The sequence below is a fragment of the Microtus pennsylvanicus genome, chromosome 11, assembly GCF_037038515.1.
Source record: "Microtus pennsylvanicus isolate mMicPen1 chromosome 11, mMicPen1.hap1, whole genome shotgun sequence".
NCBI lineage: Eukaryota > Metazoa > Chordata > Mammalia > Rodentia > Cricetidae > Microtus > Microtus pennsylvanicus.
The window spans coordinates 45,404,342-45,427,642 of NC_134589.1; the positions used below are offsets into that span (position 1 = coordinate 45,404,342).

Here is a 23,301-nt window from a genome sequence, read left to right on the forward strand (position 1 = left end):
GAGACAGGGTTTCTCTGTAGCTTTGGAGCCTGTCCTGGAACTAGCTCTGTAGACCAGGCTGGCCTTGAACTCACAGAGATTCAATGTTCTGTCCTCAGCCTGGAGCTCACATCACCCACTTATCCCACATCCAGCATCCAGCCTAACTGCCCACTGCACAGATTCACCGGAACAGGCTGCATCAGTTACTGGGTTGCTTACTGTGTCAATTTGAGATCCCCCCCTCCCAAACAAGCATCAAGGCAAGAAATTGAGTGGAAAGAGTTTACTCGGGAGGTAATCCCAGGAAATACTGGTAGAAAAGAAATGAATGAGTAAGCCAGAGATGGGACAGATTACAAAAGGCCACTGCCCTGTCAGGTACTTCTGCACAGCCAAAGTGCAATGCTCCCAGAGAACTCTGGGTAGTGCTGTAAAAACATGCCCAGAGTGATCCCAACTGAGACACCAAGACGCAGCTAGAGATTATCCACCAGTGCCAGGAAATGGTTCGATTTCCAGTGAGTCTGGCTTGCTTTGGCAGGCCCGATATGTTCCACGCAAGATAGAGGTTTGGTTTTTTGTTGTTGTTGTTGTTGTTGTTGTTTTGTTTTTTGGTTTTTCGAGACAGGGTTTCTCTGTGGTTTTTTTGGAGCCTGTCCTGGAACTAGCTCTTGTAGACCAAGCTGGTCTCGAATTTTTTGGTTTTTCGAGACAGGGTTTCTCTGTGGTTTTGGAGCCTGTCCTGGAACTAGCTCTTGTAGACCAGGCTGGTCTCGAACTCACAGAGATCCGCCTGCCTCTGCCTCCCGAGTGCTGGGATTAAAGGCATGCGGCCACCACCACCTGGCTCACGCAAGATAGAGTTGAGGGGCTGGAGAGATGTCTTGGTAGTTAAGAGCGCTGTTATTCCAGATGACCCAGCTTCAATTCCCAGCACCTACCTGGCGGCTCACAACTACCTGTTAACTATGCATGTGGTACATAGACGTATATGTAGGCTAAATACACAGATACATAAAACAAAACAAAAAATTTTGGAAGTGTTCACCCAGCCCTCAGGAGGCAGAGGCAGGTGGATTTCTGTGAGTTTGAGACCAACTTGGTCTACAGTGTGAGTATTAAGATACCCATGGCTATACACAGAGAAACCCCATCTCAGAAAAAAAAAATTAAAAAGTCCAGGTAAAAAGTCTTCGGCACATGGAGGTAAGTGGCAGAGCTAGGGGTGGAGGGGACAGTCTACTGCAATGGCCACTCCTCTTCATCCCCCTGTTCTCCTGCTGCAGAGTGCAGGAGTCTGGTTTGGGTACCTGCTGCAAAGACCGGCTGTTTCCTGACCTCAGGGTGGAATCCAGCAGGGCCACTGTGACAACCCTAGTTATTTGCCTCATAGAAGGAATTTGGGACCCACTCTAGGCCTTGGCTGGAGGTCCCTGGAAGGTGCCAGGCCCTGTTGTGTGTAGATATGGGGTCAGGTCATGGCCAACATCTTCCATGTGATGAGCGTTAGCCTGAGCACAAGCCAATGCTCCAAATGGGAGAGACTCTTTGGGAACCCAACCTTTGAGATACACCCAGATTTAATTTTTCATGCTAGAGGGGTGGGGAGCAAGGGAGCATTGTGCGTGTGTGTGTAGGTGTGCGCGTGTGTGTAGGTGTGCGTGTGTGTGTAGGTGTGCGCTTGTGTGTAGGTGTGCACGTGTGTGTAGGTGTGCATGTGTGTGTAGGTGTGTGTGTGTAGGTTGCGTGTGTGTGTAGGTTGCATGTGTGTGTAGGTGTGTGTAGGTGTGCGCGTGTAGGTTGCGTGTGTGTGTAGGTTGCATGTGTGTGTAGGTGTGCGTGTGTGTAGGTGTGCGCGTGTGTATAGGTGTGCACGTGTGTGTGTAGCTGTGCACGTGTGTGTAGGTTGCGTGTGTATGTAGGTGTGCGCGTGTGTATAGGTGTGTGTGTGTAGGTTGCATGTGTGTAGGTTGTGTGTGTGTGTAGGTTGCGTGTGTGTGTAGGTTGCGTGTGTGTGTAGGTGTGCATGTGTGTAGGTGTGCGCATGTGTGTAGGTGTGTGCATGTGTGTAGGTGTGCACGTGTGTGTAGTGTGCGTGTGTGTGTAGGTGTGCACGTGTGTGTAGTGTGCGTGTGTGTGTAGGTGTGCATGTAGGTGTGTGTGTGTAGGTGTGCATGTAGGTGTGTGTGTGTAGGTTGCGTGTGTGTGTAGGTTGCATGTGTGTGTAGGTTGCGTGTGTGTATAGGTGTGCGTGTGTGTAGGTGTGTGCGTGTGTATAGGTGTGCACGTGTGTGTGTAGGTGTGCGTGTGTAGCTGTGCACGTGTGTGTAGGTTGCGTGTGTGTGTAGGTGTGCGCGTGTGTATAGGTTGCGTGTGTGTGTAGGTTGCGTGTGTGTGTAGGTGTGCATGTGTGTAGGTGTGCACGTGTGTGTAGGTGTGCACGTGTGTGTAGTGTGCGTGTGTGTGTGTGTGTGTAGGTTGCATGTGTGTGTAGGTGTGCTAAGAAGCCACATGTGTCAGGTCCTCTCTCTGCTGGGATTACAGGCAGCTGTGAGCTGTGCAACATGGATGCTGGGAACCGAACCCAGGTCTTCCGCAGAAGCAGCAAGTGCTTCTAACTGCTGAGCCATCTCTCCAGCCCCTCGAGAGAAATAAATCTTAACAGCTATAACCTTAGCACTTGGGAGGTGGAGGCAGGAGGAGGAGTTCAAGGTTAGCCTCAATGACATATAGAGATCAAGGCCATCCTGGTTTACACGGGAGCCTGTTTATTGAAGGTGGATCTAGTGATGGTTCCTGATCTCTCTTTTGTCCTTCTAACCTGTCTTCTAACTCATTTCTTCATCCTGGCTTCCTGACAGCAGCCAGGTGTTAAGAGCAGAGACATGGCTCCCTAATCAGCAGCGGCAGGAGGCCGACACTGGCTTTCTGTAGTGTCCTGCGACCGAGCCTTACCACACAAGTTTAGTCCTTGGAACCCACGTGATGATCAGAGAAAACCAACTCCCAAAAATTGTCTTCTGAGTCCCTCTCCCCCCACACTAGTTAAGTAGAAATTCGGAAAGATCTAGCTGGGGTGGGTGGCACCCGTTATCACAGCTGCTCAGGAGGCTGAGGAGAGAGGCTCAGCTGAGCCGATAGTTGCAACACGGTAAGACTCCAGCTGAATCAGCTTGGCCTTAGCTCCCATTTATTTGTCTTATAAATAATTCCCACCATGAAGAAGGGCAGTGGGCAATGGGCAACTCTCAGAGAACCTTGCTTGCGTGCCTCCTCTGCCCCGCCTGGTTCCTTGAGGTCAGAGCCTGTGGCGTGTTTAACTGTGTTCTCCCTGCAGAGTCCAGCTCCTGGCACAGCTGAAATGCTATATATACATGAATGAACGATGTAGGATAATGGGACTCGGTGTCGTCTCTGTGAGGGATGTACCGGTCGGTGTGTCCCTGTCTGAGAGACAGAAACAAGCACAGACTCAAAGTGACTTGTTCAAACTTTTCATGTTAATCAAGTGTTCCTGGAACCCACTGTTCCAGATCTACATATCTCTGTGTTTGTCTGTCTGTGTGCATGTGTGTGGGGGCAGTGGTGGTGAGGAGTTGGGATCCATGCGCTCAGCATGCTCCCTGCCACTGAGTGTCCCCCCCAACGGCGCTCTGTGGCTTCTTTCAGAACACAGTAGGCTTCCCAAGTTCACTGACCCTCAGGGGAGCTGGTGGGTATTTTCATGGTCGTTGTTGGCTTCCTTGTTGACACTTTCTCCCCGAGGTAAGTGGCTGAGAGCTGTGCAGGATCAGGTTTTTCCCCTTTGGCCCTGGTTGCCATGGGTAGGGTTTGTGGCTTTGCGGCTTCCTGTTGCCTGCACAGCCTGGCTCCCTCAGCAGGCTTCTATGCTAAGCGCTGTCCTGCGTAAGCTCTCTGTGTTTTCCCCAAGGAGGGCAGGCTGTTTTATCAGTACCGACCTGAGCTTTGGGTCAAAGGAGCCCCCGATGCTGGTCTCGTGTTTCACAGAATCCAGCTCAGCCTCTGCTCCAGTGACCTCTCCTGAAGGGACAGAGATGCTGCAGCCCAGCTTCCTGTCCACCGGCAGTTGTCTCCCCTCCTAGCCTACAGTCTGAGTACCTGGACCTTTCTGATTTCCTATCCACACAGCCGTGGCCTGCTTGGAGAAACCATGTGGACTCCTTCCTTGGTCCACCTTCCTTGGGCCCCTCCAGGCTGAAGGCAACATGGGTAGAACCTGGAAAAGCAGGTCAAAGTTTCCAAACTTGTGTGCTCAAGGGACCTTTTCAGAGTAAGCTGGGAACAGGAGGGGAGGGGGCAGGCTGTGGGATGGCACAGAACCCCCGCGAGCCTGAGATCCGAAACTGAAATCTGGCCTGCCAGATTGAAGCGAAGGTACATTTGTCAAGGTAGGCGAATAGTGCATATTTTACTTAACACTTTGTCAATTTAATTTCTAACATTTAATATTTACGCATACGGTGCGTGGGTCCCCATGTCTGTTCTTGCCCTGGGGTTTGCAACTGCTAAAGGCAGGCCTGGGGCTAAGGATATATCTCAGTGGTAGTATTCTTGCATAACACATAGGGTACCCTAAATTCAACCCCTCATACAGAAGGGGGAAAGAGAGAGGGTAATGTTAGCATTCATTCTGGGGGCTGGGGTTGTAGCTCAGTTGGTAGAGTGCTTGCCTAACTAGCATGTGAAGCCTGATGCCCCAAAGTCCTGAGTTCGATCCCCAGCACCATATAAACTGGCTGTGGTGGTGCAGACCTGTAATCCTAGCACTTGGCGGGTAGAGGCAGGAGTTCAAAGTCACCCTTGGCCAGCATGGGCTATAACAGGTCCTTTCTGAAAAATAAAATAAAATGAGGAGGGACTGGAGAGATGGCCCACAGGATAAGAATGCTGTTCTCTTCCCAGCAGCAGCACTGGATGCCCCAGCAGCCTATAGCTCTAGCTCCAGGGGATCCAATACCCTCTCCTGGCCTCCAAGGGCTCCTGCATTGTCCTGTCCCCCTGGACCGCCTGCACAGACATATGGGGAAAAATAAAATCTTTAAGAGAAATTTAAAAAAAAGTAACAAAAGTATCCCGTCCTGTTAAAATAGGTTTGAGACTGTTTGAGCAATAAAGCAAGAACCTGCTTCAAAGGGGATGGGGGCTGACGATAAGGTTACTTCATGGGCCTGAATCCTGTCCTAAAAGAAAAAGAGATTAGACCCAGGAGACAAAAGGGCAGACAGCCATCAGCAAAGTAAGCAAGACCTCAGAAGAAGCCCGCCTGTGGCCCCTCCATCTCAGGCCTCCAGACTAGACGGCTCAGAGCCGACATAACTCTTGTTTAGCAAGTGCTGTTGCGCTCCTCTGTACCCTGTCTATGGGGCTTCCTTGTGGCCCCAAACACAGCTCCTTTGTCTTCCTCCTCCTCCGCCTGGGGACCACACTTTACTTGCTGCTTCCTGTTCTCCACCTGAGACCTGGCTCACCCCGTGACTTCCTGGTGTTTGAGTCACCAGAGCAGAGACGCTCAGCATAGTTAACGGTGGGTATGGAGGAGTCAGTCACCTCTCTTCATCTCTAGATTTTGACATTTCCAAACCCCATTTTTGGGGGTGTGGGTCTTAGCTACGCAGGAGCTGGGGCTCCAGAAAGCGATGGAGACAGTAAAATTTGACCGGGCTTGTTAAGAAGGGGTGGGAGTGGGTTTGTGCGGGAGGTCACCCAGCTGCCCACTGGTCCCATCTGGAGGCTGCGTCCTGCTCAGCTATGTGCAGGTTTGAGTCTAGTTCTGCTGTTTATTTGCTATGTTGTTAAGAATTTAAGGTTACTGGGGATTTTTACCCAGTTCAAGGCCCCCAACAATCTAGTCTAAGCCACCAATCACAACATACCAATGAAAGGGATAACTAGTTGGGATTGTTATAAAAGTAAATCTGCCGGCCTTGCCTGTCCCTTGGGTACCCTGTCCCTTTAAGGGACAAGCCCTGTCCACTCCCAATCTACCCCTTCCTGCCTAGGCAAGCAGATCTCCTGCCTCCTGTCTTTCTGAGAGGCGCTCTCTCTCTCTCTCTCTCTCTCTCTCTCTCTCTCTCTCTCTCTCTCTCTCTCTCTCCTTTTTCCCCTTAGATTTATTTATTTATTATGCATACAGTATTGTCTGCAGGCCAGAAGAGGGCACCATATGTCATTATAGATAGTTGTGAGCCACCACGTCCAGGAATGCCCAGGCTCTGACTGGGCTGTTGCTGAGGAGTCAAGAGCCCATCCTGGAGACTTCATACTTGGAATCCAGAAACTAGCATTTATGAGCTTTGTCACGTTGGGTCAGTAACCTCCGGAGACCTCAGCCCTGCTTCCTCTACCTGTAAAACAGGTGGCTTTGTGAGGTTGAGATGGGGTCAACCAGAGTGTGATGGATGCAGGTTCTCATGTTGCCCTCTGAACCATTTCTGGAGGCCTTTTCTCACTGCAAGTCCCAGGAGGCTGGGACTCACTCACCTGCAGTTGGGTTAGTTGTTTACCCCAGCCTGCTTCACTGTGTGTGGTTAAGAGGAAGCTGGGACCTCTTTGAACCTCAGCTACCTTCAGCATGTGGGTTGCTGTGCCCGCTCCATCACCCAACCCCTACGGAGGTGGCTTCCGGCACAGATTTATTTCTAATAGTTGTTATTGATTTATGCTCCTGTTCCCATAGGATATCTCCAGAAGAGGAAATAGAATCAGTCCTTGCTGGGGACAGCTGCTGTGTGCCTGAACTCTGCAGGTTGTTGGTTCTCAGGCAGAGAGGGAGCCCCAAAAGGCTTGTTTCCCAGAAAAAATCCTGGAAAGTGTTAAGAAAAACAAAGCTGCAGGCTGGAGGCTCCAAGTGCCATGGCCTTCCTAATCTCTAGGGTGGGGAGAGGGAGGACTGGGAGTTCAATACCTACAAAGAGTTGAATGCCTTCCCAGGATGCAAGAGATCCCATTTGTTAAAACCACACGCACACACACACACGCGTGTGCACACACAGGCATGCATTCACAGGCACGCATGTACACATGTACGCACACACACACACATGCATGCATTCACAGGCACACATGCACGCACACACGCACGCACGCGCACATTCACAGGCACGCATGCACACACGCACACACATACACACATAGCCCAGACCTGGTGGCATAGGCCTGTAATCTCAACTACTTTTGAGACTGAGGCAGGAGGATTACAAGTTCAAAGAGCCTGCTTGGGTACTGAACAAGATCCTAGCTTAAAGGGCTGGAGAGATGGTTCAGCAGCTAAGAACACTGCCTGCTCTACTCTTCCAGAGGTCCTGAGTGTAACTCCCACATAGCAGCCCACAACTGTCTATAATGGGTCCAATGCCCTCTTCTGTGTGCAGGTATACATGCAGACAAAGCACTCATATACATAAAATACATAAACAAATAAACCTTTTGAGGCAGAGGTAGTGGATCTCTGTGAGTTTGAGGCCAGACTGGTCTACATAGAGCGTTCAGGGCTAGATAGAAAGACCCTGTCTTAAAACAAACAAGTGGAAACAAAATGAAAAGACTCTGTCCTTACATTTTTTGTTTTAGTTTGGTTAGGTTTGGTTTTTCAAGACACTATTTCTCTGGATGTCCTGGAACTCACCCTGTCAACCGGGCTGGCCTTGAACTCAAAGAGACTTATCTGCCTCTGCCTCCCAAGTGCTGAAATTAAAGGTGTGTGCTGCCACTGCCTGACCTGTCTTCAAAATTTTAGAGTTAATAAAAAATAGGGTAAGGAGGCTGAGGCTTTAGCTCAGTGGTACAGCACTGGTTTAGTATAAACAAATCTCCATCAATGAAAAAAGAAAACTTAGGAAGAGAGAATTTAAAGTATAGACAGTCTCTCAAATAGATATGCTGTGGAATAATCTTGTAAATGTAAAGATTTGTCACTCAAATTGGTTTAATAAAATGCTGATTGGCCAGTAGCCAGGCAGGCAGTATAGGCGGGTTGACCAAACTAAGGATGATGGGAAGGAGAAGGGCAGAATCAGTAGTCTGCAGGTAGATGTAGAGGGAGCAGGAGATGCACATGCCATGCTAAGAAAGGTACTACCATGTGACAGGATATAAATAAAGGGATATGGGTTAATTTTTAAAAATGATTTGTTTTTATTTATTTTTATTTTATGTGTATTAGTGTTTTGCCATGTATGTCTGTGAGAGTGTTGGATACCCTGGAGGAAGAGTTATAGGCAGTTGTAAGCTACCATGTGGGTGCTGGGGATTGAACCCAGGTCCTCTGGAAGAGCAACTAGCACTCTTAACCACTTAGTCTTCACTCCAGACCCAGAATAGGCGTTAATTTAAGAGTAAGAGTTCGGCCGGGCATTTATATTTCATATTCAACCTTTGAGTCGGTTATTTGGGACCAGGCAGGTGAGATAGAAAGCATCCCCTTACATAGATTCATGCACATCAATAGGCATCCTCAGCCAAGCACCTTGGCCATGATGTCACATCCTAGGATGCCTGTGGGCCCTGCTGTTTTTCTCCTGGGATCACTTATCTTCAGGCTCTCTCCTTTTGCCTTCTCTGACTGGATGGATGTCCGTGGCCATCTCAGAAGCACCATACCTTCATCTTGGCCTGGAAGATCACTCTGACTGCTTCTTCAGCATGCTGGGAGACTGAGTCCATCTTCCCATTCCATACTTCCCTTCCAAGGCCTGGAATTCAAGGCTCTTTGGAGCCTGATTCCAAGCACTGATCCCCAAGAGACAAGACCATGTACTAGGCAGACTAAACCTTGCCTTGGCCTGCTGTAACTGACGAAGGAAAGCAGACAGGGCTGGGGTGTAGCTCACTAGGAGGTGTGCTAAATGTGCATGAGGCCCTGGGTCTGGTCCCCAGCATTGAGGAGTAAAAGTAGATCCACTAGCAATGAGCACATCCACGCCAGTGTCATTCTCCAATAAACTAATCCCTGCTCCTTGAAAATATGGCAGATTCTAGAATCAGGGGAGGAAAACAAAATGAGCCTCAAGCATCTTATAATGCCAGAAAGTAAAGAAGTTGCCAAGATCCCATCTTCAAACTCCTCCAAGTCCCCACATTGATAAAGATGAATCAAAGGCCATGGGAACCAGGTAAGAGACTGCTTAACAGTCAAAACTGGAAGAATAGGAGCAAAAAAATCAAAACAGAATTGGAATAAAACCCAAACTACACGATAAATGTCCACAAAAGCATGCAGACACACCGGTGACTGAGTAAACGAGCAGAGAGGAGACAGAGGTGCCAACAGTGTGTGTGGATCCTCCCTTCAAGGAGGCGAACACCAGGCTGGGCATGGTGGTGCACAGCTTTAATCTCAGCACTCGGAAGGCAGAGGCTGGCAGATTTCTATGAGTTTGGGACCAGCCTGCTCTACAGAGTGAGTTCCAGGATAGCCAGAGTTACACAGAGAGATCCTGTTTCAAAAAACAAACCAAAACCAAAACCAAAAACATTTAAAGCAAATAAATCAATAGGGGAACACCTCTGTTCTCTCAATGTAGGCTGAGTGGGGCTTCTTTCCAAAGAACACGCTATGGAAAGTGGGGACAGAGTGATCTTGCAGTGGCAAAGCCTGACAGACATCTCAGCCAGCGGATCAAGTGATCAAAGCCATCTATAGCAAAAAAACAAAAACAAAAAACCCTACACTCTTTGTTTTGTGTATGTGTGTGTCTGTGTGTGCACATGCATGTGCATGTGTGCACGTGTGTGTGCAGTGCCCATGGAGACCAGAAGAGGGCATCAGACCTCCTGGGATTACAGGTGCTTATGAGCCATGCAATGTGGAAGCAAACTCAGGTTTTCTGTAAGAGCAATACCTGTTGTTAACCATTGAGCCATCTCTCTAACCCAAGAATGTACACTTCTATGATATACATATATAAAGGTTCTTCACTTCTAAATCTGTATTTCTAGTCTAATGATGAGAGAGCTCTCTGGTGGATTCTAATAGAGACAGCTCTGCTACATCTCAACCAGGGAAGGTCATCAGAGGCAGCAAGTTTAAGAAACCGTCACAGCCAGGAGGCCACCAAGGAGACATGATGACTAAATTAACTGATATATTGGAAGGGATCTTGGGACAGGAAATGGAATTAGGCTCCATCAAAAGAACATCTGAATGAACTGTGAGTTCCAGTTAGTAAACATGTTTCAGAGTTTGAATCATTCATTATCACAGATGTGAACTGGGTGCCATGGCCCGAGTCTGGAGTCTCATTACTCAGGAGGTGAAGGCAGGAAGGTCATGAGTTCAAAGCCATCCTCAGCTATGTAATGAGTTCAAAGACAACCTGTACTATATGAGACACTGTAAAACAAAGCAAAAATGATGACAAATGTGCCATCCTAATGATAGGGAGTTCTCAATAAGTCTCTCTCTCTCCTCTCTCTCTCTCTCTCTCTCTCTCTCTCTCTCTCTCTCTCTCTCTCTCTCTCTGTGTGTGTGTGTGTGTGTGTGTGTGTGAGTAGGTGGTACATACAGAAGTTCTATGCTGTCTTCTTACTTCTTTTCTATATATTCACAGCTGCTCTAAAAATAAAGATAAGCCTGGATGAAAAGCCTGGGATTCTAGCTGTACCAGGGCTATGGGATTGCAGGGAAGGTAGGCAAGGTCGCTCTCCTCACACCAGCTCTATGGGGAGCTATACAGCTCTGCCTGCACTGTGCCCTGGGCTGCCTGCATCCCTGCTGTTCCAAGGCAGCCTAAAGGGGCTTCTGAGGCCAGTGTGCCGGTGACTGCTGACTGAGTGGGGCCGTTAGTCAGTGCAGCCCTGGTCATTGAAGGTCTAGAGACTCCCACACTCTTGCGGTGTCCTGTGTCTGCCAAGTCGCCTACCCTGACTGCTCCCACCTCCAGTCTTCTGGACAGGGAAGCCTGAGCCCAGGTCCATTAAGGGATTAAAGGATTTCATTTCCCTGGGTGTCACTCCTTGTTTGCACGGGGTGGAAACTGAAGTTCTTACTGTAGGAAGAAGCCAGGACAACTGTCTCTTGGTCTGCAACACCCTGGAACAGTGTGAATGGCAGCTGCAGGGTTGTAGTGAGAGTGCAGTCTCTTCTGTGACAATTTTTAAAGATTTATGCTGTTATGTGTAATGTGTATGTTATGTGTATGTGTGAGTGCTTGCATATATGTAAGTGTCCATGTGCATGCCTGGTGCCTGCAGAGGGCAGAAGAGGGCTTCTCATGCCCCAGAATTAGCGTTATATGGGAAATTGTGAGCCTCCATGTGGTTGATGGGAACTGAACTCTGGTCTTTGAAATAGCAGCAAGTGCTCATAACTGCTGAGTCACCTCTCCAGTCCCTCTGAAACAACTTTCGTGTTTTTTTTTCTAAAGGCTTATTGTCTTTGTTGCTGTTGTGATTGCTCCATTTTTATTTTTTATTTATTTTTTATAAACAAGGCCTAATAGCTCAAACAATCTGAACTCACTATTTAGCTGAGGATGGGCTTGAACTCCTGATCCTTATGCTGGGACTCCAGATATGTGCCACCATGCCTGGCTCTGACTCTTGCTATTCCTCTCCCTTTCGTCTGTCTACCAAGCCAGAGTCCTCGAAACTAGAGAGGAAGGAGGCCCCTGCACCCGGCAGAGCAACTGCTCCATACAAGATGCTCTAGGAACATTGTAGAACAAATCGGCTGTCACAGGCGGCACTTCCTGTCAGCCCCAAACGAAGACAGAGCTTGAGCCAGTGGACTGGAGACCCAGGTAAATAGGCAGCTTCACCTGACTATTTGAAACATGAAAAAGAGATTACTGATTCCTTCTACTGTTCCACTGTGGTGTGTGTGTGTGTGTGTGTGTGTGTGTGTGTGTGTGTGTGTGTGATGTGCCACAGGCAGCATATAGAAGGAGGCTTATTGTTTACTGGACCAAAAGGGTGTCAAGTTCCTTGAGGCAAGGTGAAGAGCGTTCAAGGCACAATCACTAAATTCTAAATGTGTCTCTGCTCATAGGAGCATGTCTCTAATCTGACGTCTGGGTATCTGTACACAGATTGTGTGGGACTTAAATCAAGAGCTCTTGGGAATACATGAAACTCTGTAATGAGGATGTGTTTGTCATCCATGAATATTCATGGTTTTAGCAAGAGTTAGCAAGAGGTTCCACCTGTGGGATCTGATATGTATTTATCTACATCATCTGATAAGTATTTATCCTTGTCTTGTGGATAAATTCAATAGGAAAGAGGCGGCGTGCGTGTGCACACGCGCGCATACACACACACACACACACACACACACACACACACACACACACACACTGCTGGTTCTCTTCTTTGAGACAAGATTTCAAGTAGCCCAGGCTGGCCTCCAACTCTCTACATAGCTGAGGATGACCTTAGACTCCTGACCCTCCCAGATCTAATTCCTGAGCACTGAGATTACAGGCACTTGCCACCAGGCCTTGTTTTATTCGGGGCTGTGAATGAACTCAGGATCCTGTACACAATAGGCAAGCATTCTATTGGCTGAGCCTCAGCCCTGATATTTTTTGCTGGCACCTCAAACTTTAAGTGTCTAGGCTAGAGGCCATTGGTTATTAGGGTCTCTCACATTAGCTCTCTCTGCTGTCTGCCCATTCTCTTCAACTTTCCAACATTCTCCTGCTGGCTTCCTCCGTATTAGCCCCGATATTTCATGTCCTTCCCCACATTCGCAGACTCCTGTTTACCCTTCATGTCTGCCCCTGGGTTTGCTAGGGGAAACTCCTCATGTCCTGCTACACTGAGGCTTATGTTTGTACCTTTGCCTCTGTCCCCCAGCACTAAGATGGCAGGAACGCACTGCCTCTGTCAGATTTTAAGTGTGCCATGGACTGAACTTCTCATGATCAGGTGACAACATCTCCCTCACCACCACCGCCACTTAAAATAAAAATACATTATGTGGAGATGTGTGTGTATCTGTGTGGTTCCACGCATGTGAGCGCCGGTGCCTTCAGGGGATAGAGCCATCAGCTGCCCGCGGAGTAATTGCCAACCCCCCCCCCCATCGTCGTCATTGTCGTTGTGTGTGTCCTCCCCCACTTAAATTTTGAGAAGGGTTTTACTCAGCACCTCAGAATGGCCTTGAACTCATGGCAGCCCTCCCCCATGCTGAGGTTACAGGCACGAGCCACTCTCCCGGCTCCTCCCAGCTCTTGGTGGTGTCTTCATCCCTTGAGTGTCCGTCTCCCTTTATATGCACGGCTTCATATGTGAGCCTTCTCATGGGGGTCACGGCTTATAAAATACTAACGATATCTCACTGTGAAATCTTTAATTTAAGTTCTGCCAAAAAATGTTTTTAAGACAGGGTACTCTGTGTTGCCCTGTCTGTCCTGGAACTCACTCTGCAGACCAGGCTGGCCTCGAACTCAGATATCCACCTGCCTCTGCCTCCCAAGTGCTGGGATTAAAGGTGTATGCCACCACATCTGGCTCATATATATATATATATATATATATATATATATATATATATATATATATATATATAACAGGTCAGTCACAAGTATGGCATGGACATATTTTTTTCCCAGCCCTCATTTAATCACGCAGATTTGTAACTCTAAGTTCTATTGTCTTCCAATTCCATTTCTTTTCCCTGAAGCAGAGGGAAAGATGGCTTTCCCCTTCCTCATTCTTTTCTCTCCTCCAGACTTCCGCTTTTGCAGGGCTTTTCAAGAGCCCCTGAGATAGCTGCAGGACTCCTTCTGAACACTTGCCTATAGAGGTCATCCCTCGGCCTCTACAGCCAGGAGTTCCCTGGGACCCAGGCACCTTCTTGACTTGGGATCTCCCAGGACTGCTAGGCCCCCAGCTGCAGTTGGCAGATCTTTCTTGGTATCTCTCTGAAGATGCAGACCTCCCCTCCTCTCCCTGCCCTGCCTTGCTTTGTCCTGCACTGCGAGTTGCCCAGCTCCTTGCCTTCCCTTTCATGCTCTGCTAGGCTGGAAAACAGCCCTGGGTTCTTGGTTCTCACTGGGAAGAGGTGTTGATGTGGGAGGAAGGTGATCTCCAAGGACACTTAGTGATGTCTGGAGACACTTTTCATTGTCACAAGTGAGTGACAGAAGTCTGTACTACTAGTTAGTAAGTAAAGGCTAAGGGGGCTGCTAAATAACCCATTATGAGCAGGATAACCCTCTAATAAAGGAGTCCCTTGATGAACACGAAATCAGTCTCGTGGCCGAGTGACTCTGCTTTACCTCCATGCTCTCCTAAACTTAAGGATGAAGGCCCAATTCTCAAGAAACGCCTTCTCCCCATAGACTCTGCTCCTCCAGGGGCAGCGGTGCTGGGCTCTGGTGATGTTCTGCCTGGGAGCTGCCCTCTCGCGGGCATCCTGGATGGCCTGGAAGGGTCTTCTGTGTGGCATGATGGTAAAGGAGGAGGCACAGAGGGTGTTGAAGAGGAGATGGCTTTCTCCTAACTCCCTCCCATGGAACTCAGCAGTTCTCAGTGGCCGTGGGGACCAACTCTCTCTCTTAGGGAGTCTTGGCCAGGGTCCTTATCTATCCATCTCCCTGGGAGGTTCCAGTTGGAGCTGTGAGCTGAGAGGAAGCGTAATAGCCAGCCGACACCAGAGATCCCTTTCCTGTCTAAGTCCATTCTCCTCTCTGTTGGGAAAGCCCTGGTGAGGCAGAAGATCTTCCAGCTTCACCTGTGTCCCCCGTATGTCAACATAATCACTCTGTTGCAATACAATGGCCTCTGTTGACAGTGTATGAAGTCTGCCTTATTTGGAGTTCTCCAAATAAGGTGGACTTGCAGGTGGCGAGGATATGGGCTGGGGATGGGATTCGGGTGGTGAGGTGCTTGCTTGGCACACACAAGACTCTGTATTTGATCCCAAGCATGACATAAACCAGGTGTGGGGGCGCAGGCCGGAAACCTCAACACTTAGAAGGTAGAGGATCAAGAGTTCAAGAACACCCTCTGCTACGTATAGAGTCTGAAGCCAGCCTGGGATACAGGGCCTTAAAAACATACCTGTGATCTTTTTAACAAGGTCTTTGCTGTATTTCTCAGTTTGTCCAGGATGACATCGATGGCCTTGAACCTGTGATCCTTCTGCTGAGTAGCTGGAACTTCAGATGGACACCATACCCTACTTTGTGTTTGTTCCCTCAAGCAGAGGATCAAAAGCGGGTGCACTCTGCCCCTGAGCTACACCCTGACCCCATCCGTAACACACGCTATGAAAGAAGAGAGTTGGCTCGGATCAAAGAGCAAAAACGAACTGTGTCAAGTGGATGTGGAGGAGGCTCTTCCCTACAACAGGGGAAGAAGAGCTGGCAAGAAGAAAAGGACCTGGGAGCAAGAGCCCGTGCTGTTGGCGACTGGCCTATAGTGGTGCATGTATTCACATGTATGGGCATTCGCACACAGACAGACATACAGACATGTGGAAGTGTGCCTCCCCTAATCAGTGGGGCAGGACAGGATGCCTAGGCTGGTCTCCTTTCATATATAGGATGCCCCCAGGTAACAGCCACACCAGGGCAGTTGGTTGTGTTGCTGCTGGGAGCCGTGTGGGGGAGACTTAGGAAACAAAGCTTAATGAAACTGGCAAGGGTCCTCAGTCCAAGCTGGGCGGTGGTGGAGCACACCTTTAATCCCAGAACTCGGGAGGCAGAGGCAGGCGGATCTCTGTGAGTTCGAGGCCAGCCTGGTCTACAAGAGCTAGTTCCAGGACAGGATCCAAAGCTACAGAGAAACTCGGTCTCAAAAAAAAAAAAAACAAAATAAATAAATAAATAAACAAACAAACAAGCAAAATAAGAGTCCCCAGTCCAACCCAAGTACACCGCTGAAGTACCTGCCACAAGCACCCACCAGGAGCTTTGCTAGCTGCAGGTTGAAGCTCCAGCTAAAGCAAGGCACTACACAAGGCAATTGGGGTATCGATCAATTTCTCCTGGAGAGTCTTCCAAAGAGAGGCTGGGTCACCTCAGAGACCGAGTGTGCTGTAACAGGCTATGCATACAGTCCCGTGAGCAGCTGCTGGAAGCTAGCTTGTGAGTGGACCAGTAGCCCTGCATCCTTGAGATCTGGGGGTTAGTTCAAATTTCTGTACCGTGGAAAGTTTCCTGGCAAGTCTCACTTACAGATTCACACAAGATCACATTTCCCATGGGGGAAGATCTAGAACCCAGATGAAAGTCGATATGACCTGGGGACTAACCGGGACTGCTGATTTGATGTGGTAACCAGGTGTCCCAGGCTTTTCACTGGACTGATTTCCAAGGCCATCTCGGGAATATTTTTCATAACCGTTTTGTCTTGGGGGCTGGAGAGATGGCTCCACTCTACTTGGATGCCCAGGCACCATTCAGGCTCATAGCTGCTGGAAATGAATACAGCTTGATTTGTTTTGAACTGGTGGAGCCAAGCACTTAGGCTCTGTGCAACTGCTTCTTTTGCAGACCGTAGCATGCTCCCTCCATTTGTGCCTCCCCCAGCCATCCATTCATTCAACAAACACATTGGGCTCCAGCTAGTGTTAGGCACCGTGGCAGTTTCCAGAAACCCTATCTTTTGCCTTCTGGGGTTGCTAGAAGGGGTTTGAAGCTCCCCAAAGAAAAGACAGACCTGCAATAAATGGAGCCCTCACAATCTATTCTGTAGCAAGAAGAGCCATCTAAAGGGGATGGTACCTATCAGATGGCTTCAGGCCATCTTCAGCTGGCAGGAACAGGTCCCAGGTCAGAGGGGGCGGACCGGGGCGGGGCGCGCGCCCGGTACTTGCAGTGGCCGCCAGAGGGCAGCCAGGGAGCGTGCCCGGCCGGGGCGAACCCCCCAGGTAAGTGTGGCTAAAGTGGGGCCACCCCCCTTTCGGGGCCCAGTCTCTCGGGGCCTGTGTGTGTGTGTGTTTGGTTCCAAGATGGGGGCCAGAGCGCATGCAGCGGATGGCCCCGTAGCTAGAGCTCAGATCCTAGAGATGTTGGAACCCAAGGTGGGGACGGTCCCTGGTCACCGTTGGGGCGCGGACAGGGCCTGGTGCCGAGCTTGCTCCCGGGCTTGCTCGCCCTCTCTCTTCCATGCCCGAGACTCCGGGCTGTACGCAAGCTGTCCCGGGACAGCTCCGCGATCTGCTCTGTCACCTCGCTCTCACTCCGGGGATCTGACCCACACCCCGGGGGGGTGGGTTGAGCCTCGTGCCGCCCCGAGTGTGTCCCCGGCACGGGGCGGGGGCGGCCGGTGGGGGAGGGGCGCACGGGCGGCGCGGACGGCAGGCGGCGCTGGGGCGAGCGCGCCCGCGAGCGAGTCAACAAGTGCGGAGCTCAGCGAGCGCGCACGTGCGGCGGGAGGGGCCTGCGGGTGGTGGCGGGCGCCGCTGTCCCTCAGTGCCCCTCCTGGTCAGGGTCAGGGATCCAATGCTTTCGGTGTTCGGTGTGTGTGTGTGTGGTGGTGGTGGGGTGTCCTTGACCCTGGACTTAGACTCAAGCCCACTGGCGGGCGTTCGGGAGTGGGAATCCGAAAACACGTGGAGCCTTTTAGTGTGCAGGTGCAAGGTGGCAGCTCTCCGCCGTGGCGAACCGGTTCTGCCCCTGAAAACCCCTTCCCCGCTGTCATTCAGGGTTGGGGGAATGTTTCAAACCACACCGGACGCCCTCGTGCGCTCAGAATGGTGACACCCCAACCGGCTCCCAGGGGTCTCAGTCCGTTTGCTCACTCCGAGGTGGTTACCTCCCGCCTGGCTGCTCTAGGGCAGAGCGACCCGATTTTCCACCCGTGTGTTCGGCTACACTTTAGCGGTCGCCCTGGGAGAAGGTGGGATGCTGAAGGTGGAAACCCGATCTCCGTGACATTTGAGCCCGTGGGATCCAGGTCGCTGACTGTGGCTTTGTGCAGTGGGGAAGCTTTGATCCCAGAGGGCACGGGAGGGAAAGGGGCGTCCCTGAGGCCCCAGAGTGGGAGCATCTTGGAAAAGCCAGCCCTGTAGTTCAGGGTCCGTCCCGCCCCCACCAGAAGAGATTGCGCCCTCCAGCGCTGCCTTTGTCAGCCACTTGGCGGCTCCTGTCTTAGAAGAAGGAAAAAAAAAAGGCTGAACCGTGAGGTGAGCTGTAAGCTTTGCTCTCCCTGTCACATTTTCTCCACAAGTGAGCTCTGCACCTGCCGCCCTGTCCTCTCCCTAATCCCGCAGCCTGACTGCTGCCCTGCTACTTAGCTGAAGCTAACTGGCTTTCCTGCCAGCCTCCCGCCCTCCTGTTCCCACTCTCTACCCATCCCCGGGTGCCCACTTTGCCACCTTCCTTACCCACTGGTGATCTTTATTTCCTTTTTGTTCTCCGGTTGTTTCTTTTCTGAGCCCTCTTTCCTTGTTTCTGGTTTCCAGACCCAGTTCACGGCTTCTCGTGCAATGGCCTCGGAGAGGCTTCTGGGTCACACTGTCTGGTGTCTAGTACTGTCCAGGCTTGCATTGGGCTACCCCACAGTCCCTCAGAGAGAGTCTGAGTCTGGACAAGTGTCTCAGACAACAGCCCTTCTCGTTCTGTAAGGCCACCCTTGCCTCTGACGGGTCTTCCCTCTGGGACATGCTTGCCCTGTACTGAATCAGTGTAGGCCTGAATACAGACTTCTGCTGCCAGCCCCACCTCTATAATGAGCCGCCCTTGACGCTTTCACTGGCTCCTAAGAACTCCTCTGAGTCTCTGGATTTCCTTAGACCTTTCAGGGTTCCACTCCTTTGCTGAGTTTACAGGCTCTCATTCCTGGCACTGAACCTTCTCACTTCCCTACACGATCCCCCTTGTCCTTCCCTTCACTGCCTGGCTCAGGTGCAATGGCCCGAGAAAACTCGATGCCCCTGCATTTTCCAAATCCCACTGGTCCAGGACCCCCTTTCCTGGCTCTGTGTTTTTATCCACTGCCGTCATGCGGTTCTCTGACGGCAGCGTCTTCCTTTTTCCCCCTGGAGTCTTAGCACTGTGCATCCTGTAAACTACCCCCAGATTTCTGAGAACTCTCCATCTCATGACCTGGAGCCCTGTTCAAATCAAGTCTCCCTCCAGGAGTTACTGATTCTTCCAGCTTCAGGGCCTTCTGCCTCTCTGGGCTCATGGGTGGCTTGGCTTCAGAGTGCTCTGTGCAGTGTAATCTCAAGTGTTCTCTGCTGTTAGCTTCTTAGCCACAGTAGTACTATCCGAGTGGCCATTCTGTGTCCTGTGTTGGGCAGTGTACCAGGGTCCAGGTGTTCTTGAAGTACCCAGAGAGGTGGATATCAGGATTATTGTCTTCTTTCTGCCCATCACGATACAAACTCAGAGAGGGCCTGGAACCTGTCTGAATTACACAGCTTGCCATTGGGCAGAGCTGAGATGGAACTCAGTCCGGCAGTCTCAAAGGTGTCTTAAGATATAAGGGTTTGTTGTTTATCCCCAAAGTGTATTCTTCCACATCTCCGGTGTCCCCTCAGTGTCTGATCCTGGTGTGCAGGGCATATTGGTGGCTTGGGACTCTCCTGGACTCTAGGAAAAAAAATAACAGACAAATGGGTAACGGGATCCCTGATTCCAGAGGCTGTGACATCAGTCAGGGATCCCCGGAAACATGCTGTTGTCCCATCTGGCTTTAGAGTTACTGAGTAGAGAGCTGTGTGGGGTGGGGGTCCCCTTAGATCTGCCCTCCCAGAGTTTCCTAAGTGCCCAGCCTCTAAGGACACTTCCAGTGGTCCTTTTGGAACCTTCAGCTAAGTTTCTTTAGAAGGCGCCCTTCCCTTCTGTTGCAGGCCACTGTCCTATGAAATTGAGCTCCTGCTGTGAAATCCCGTTACCATAGCAACCAGTAGTGCTCGTCCCAGCCCTCCTGCTCCTAGGTCTCTGCACTGTGTGCGTGAAGGGGCTTTTTCTGTGTTTGCTGCCCGGAGAAATTAAGTATTCCCCTTCACGTTCTTTTTGTATAGCTATTAAATTTTTTTTGCCTCTTCAAACCAGTGGCTTCTGGCATCGTGGGTGTCCCAGCCGGTTGCCAGGCAGCTTGCTCACCATGGTGATGACCCCAGGGTGATGACCCTGGTTTAGGTCATCTTTTGAGTGATACCCACTACTCATGCGTAAGAGCTATTCTGCTTCTGATCTTGGATACTTGTCAGGAAGAGGTAAAGCAGGTGCTCGAGGGTGGGCAAGCCAGTTTTCTTCATCAGCTCCACTGTGGGCAAGCCAGTTTTCTTCATTAGCTCCACGGTGGGCAAGCCAGTTTTCTTCAGTTGTCAGAGGCCTGTTCATAGATATGACCTAGAACAGGGCATCTCAGAGGTGTGAAGGGAGACAAGGATGCCTTTGGCAGCAGCCACAAGCTATTAATATAGACCAAGTGTGGGCCTGGAGAGATGGCTCAGCAGTTAATAGCATGGCTGCTCTTCCAGAGGACCAGGGCTCAATTCCCAGCACCAATATGGCAGCTCACAGCTGTCTGTGACTGCAGTTCCAGGGGATCCAGCCCCCTCATATAGACATACATGCAGGCAAAACACCAGTGCACATAAAAATGAATAAATCTTTAAAAATATAAAAAACCAAAAGCAAACAAAAAAGAAAGAGAAAAGTATGGGCCAAGAACTTCCAGATGCAGTTTCCTTATTTAATTCCCAACCAAGGAAAGTTAAAAAGTATTACTATTACCCCCATTTTCCAGGTCAGAAACTGATGCCCAGTGAAGTAGCGTTTGTCAGGTGACGCACGGGTCCTCAATGGAAAGTTTGTCCTCTGTGTCTTAGCCCTGTGTGGTGCGGATGGACAATGGAAGACTATGATTTAAGAATGAATGGGGGAACTGGAGAGGAACAGACCGGCTTTTCTAAGATTCAAGGCCTAGAGCAGGTATTTTCAACATTGTATAAGTCTCTCCGAGTGGACAAGTAGCTATAGTGGAAAGGAATGTTACATTCACACAGGCGCTGTTAATACCCAGTTCCCCAGCGGGACTGGACGTAGAAGTGGGGGCAAATGTAGGTACTGGAACTCCGCTGTGGAGAGAATGGGCGCTCCACGGCCGCAGCTGCACCCTGAATCAGTCATGCTGGCTGAAATCTGAGGCAGCCGTAAGTCAGCATAGTGCTACTCCAGAGGCAGGAGGATAGCTGAAAACCTGAACTCGGGTTCAAATGGTCCTCCTGCGTCCGCCTTATCTGGCTCTTTTTTTTTTTTAAATCTGGTTGGTCACATGTTTTGTTCATGTTGTCAGAATCCATCAGTCCCCACCCCACCCCACCCTGTGGCGCTGAGGACAGGGCTCAGAGCCTCATCATGTAAGAAAGGAGTCAACATCTGAGCTGGACCCTAAACCCAGAATTTACTCGTGGGGCTTGGTGCATCCTTCCCTGTACGTATTATATGTCAATAGAATGTTGTAAAACAGAAAAGGGGCTGCCGTGAGCCTGACGCTAGGGTGTGGTGGACCCAACGCTCTCTTCCCTTATAGAAGGGTCACACACCTGACACCTCACTGACTTTTCCTGGAATCTTGGCTTTTCAGTGACAAGCAGGAGGTGACTTGAGAATGGACTTCCATGTTCTAGAAGGAGTTGGTTTGGAGGTTGAGGGAGAGCCAGGGTTAGCTCTGCTCATGCCCCTTGCACGGCACTGACTCTGCCAGAGAGCTCACTTAACTAGCAGGTAGCTACTGGGCTTGGGCACTGTCCCCGTTCTGCTCCCTGGATGGGCCAGGGGTGAGTGAGCGAGGGCACGTGTGTTTCCATTGGCTAGTTGCCAGGCATTGGGTCTTCCTGGGTGTTGCAGCAGCCCCAGCCCAGACCTCGATCTTCAGCAGCGAGCTACCAACAAAAGAGCATCATCGCAAGGCCCCGGCCAGCTGCAGAGCCCAGCATGTGCACTGAGAGCGCCGCTCTGTTCACACTGCATTTCCATGCTGCTAAAAATACCAGCGCGCCTTATGTAAGACTGCAGGTACCGTGTAGACGCCTTATATAAAAGCACTCCTCAGACCCTGGACAGTTAGCCGCATGTCCCCATGACCGTTAGGGCGCAGTTATGAAGCTGGTGCTCCTCAGATCCTGGACAGTCAGCCACATGTCCCCATGACCGTGAGGGCGCAGTTATGAAGCTGGGGGTGGGTTTGCCTGTCAAGGAAGAGAGCTATCATTGGTGCCCTGCCTGTCAGCAGTGTTTCTGCCTCATTCACATGTTGGTGTGTTTGTGTCTTTGGATGTGGCCCATCTGAGCAGTCGGGTTGATGCTAGACTCTGTGAGATTTGCCCTTTCTCTGGTCCCAAGTCACTGACAGTGGATCCTCTGCTTCACCAAGATGCAGCATCTTAGAATTAAGGGACTCCTAGAGGAGTCCCTTTCATCATGACTAGGTGACCTTTTTGATTTGCCTCGAATGCTCATGGTGATGGGGACAGCCCATCTTATTGGTTGGCCATGATTTAATAGGAAGAAGAAACAATAAAAACTAAGGTATATAGTGCTAGGCTGAAACCAGGGAGAAATTTTATAGGGATCTGACCTGTATGTCCATGGGTCCTGAGGCTTGGACAGGGGGATCTCTGTAGGTTGTGTGTGTGTGTGTGTAGGTCAGAGGAAAACTTATGAGAGTTGCTTCTCTCATTTGTGTCCTGGGGTGGAACTTAGACTGTCAGGCTTGGTGGTGAGTGCCATTGCTTGCTAAGTCATCTTGTCAACCCCCGTTGGATTTTTGAAGCAGCGTTTTGCTTATGTAGCTCAGGTTGGCCTGGAGCTCACAATCCTGCAGCCTCAGTTCCTAAGTGTTTTGGTTGCAGCCATATGCCTCCATGGCATGCCTAGGCCCTGGGTTCAATCCCCAGCCCCGTAAGGTGGGGGAGGGATAAAGGGTGGGAATACATGGCGGCTCTGGGGCAGCCTCTCTGCATGCTGTAAGCGGTGGAAAACGATATAGCTTACTGGAAGCCTGGTGGCAGACCGGGCACATGAGCTTGAGTTTTCGTACCTTGGAGTAATGTGCAGCCTGAGAGGCGGTAGGTCTTTGCAGCACAACACGTGTAAATGTCGTAGGCTTGTCCGAAAGAGAGAGGATGAGTGATCAATGTCATCTAGTGCCTTTGCAGAAATGTACATAGAGGGGCTGGGAAGGTGGCTCAGCAGTGAAGGACACTTGCTGCTCTTGCAGAGGACCTGGGTTCGCTTCCAGGTACCCGTATGGCAGTTCACTGTCTATAACCATATGTAACTCCAGTTTCAGAGAATCTGATGCCCCTTTCTGGCTTCATGGACACCAGGCATACACACAGTATATATAATGACAAAATAGTCATTCATGTAAAATAAAATAAGTCAATAG

At 50.3% G+C, this 23,301-nt stretch overlaps 1 protein-coding gene and 1 long non-coding RNA gene across 4 annotated transcripts in view; both read left to right on the top strand.

The window, feature by feature from the left end:
• Positions 1–11,271: 11,271 nt before the first annotated feature.
• On the top strand, positions 11,272–15,765 carry LOC142831906 (uncharacterized). Its single transcript, XR_012907084.1, has 2 exons — positions 11,272–11,741; positions 15,049–15,765. It is a non-coding gene; the product is annotated as an uncharacterized LOC142831906 (long non-coding RNA).
• Positions 15,766–16,768: 1,003 nt separating this feature from the next.
• Rph3al (rabphilin 3A like (without C2 domains)) overlaps positions 16,769–23,301 on the top strand; it is a 141,428-nt gene continuing 134,895 nt past the window's right edge. Inside the window, exon 1 of one of the 3 annotated variants that reach the window (XM_075991626.1) lies at positions 16,769–16,822. The gene's annotated coding sequence lies outside the window, so the exon portion shown is untranslated. Of the gene's footprint in view, positions 16,823–17,852; positions 18,080–23,301 lie in introns of those variants that run through there. The other 2 variants (XM_075991622.1, XM_075991623.1) reach the window with 2 other exon arrangements.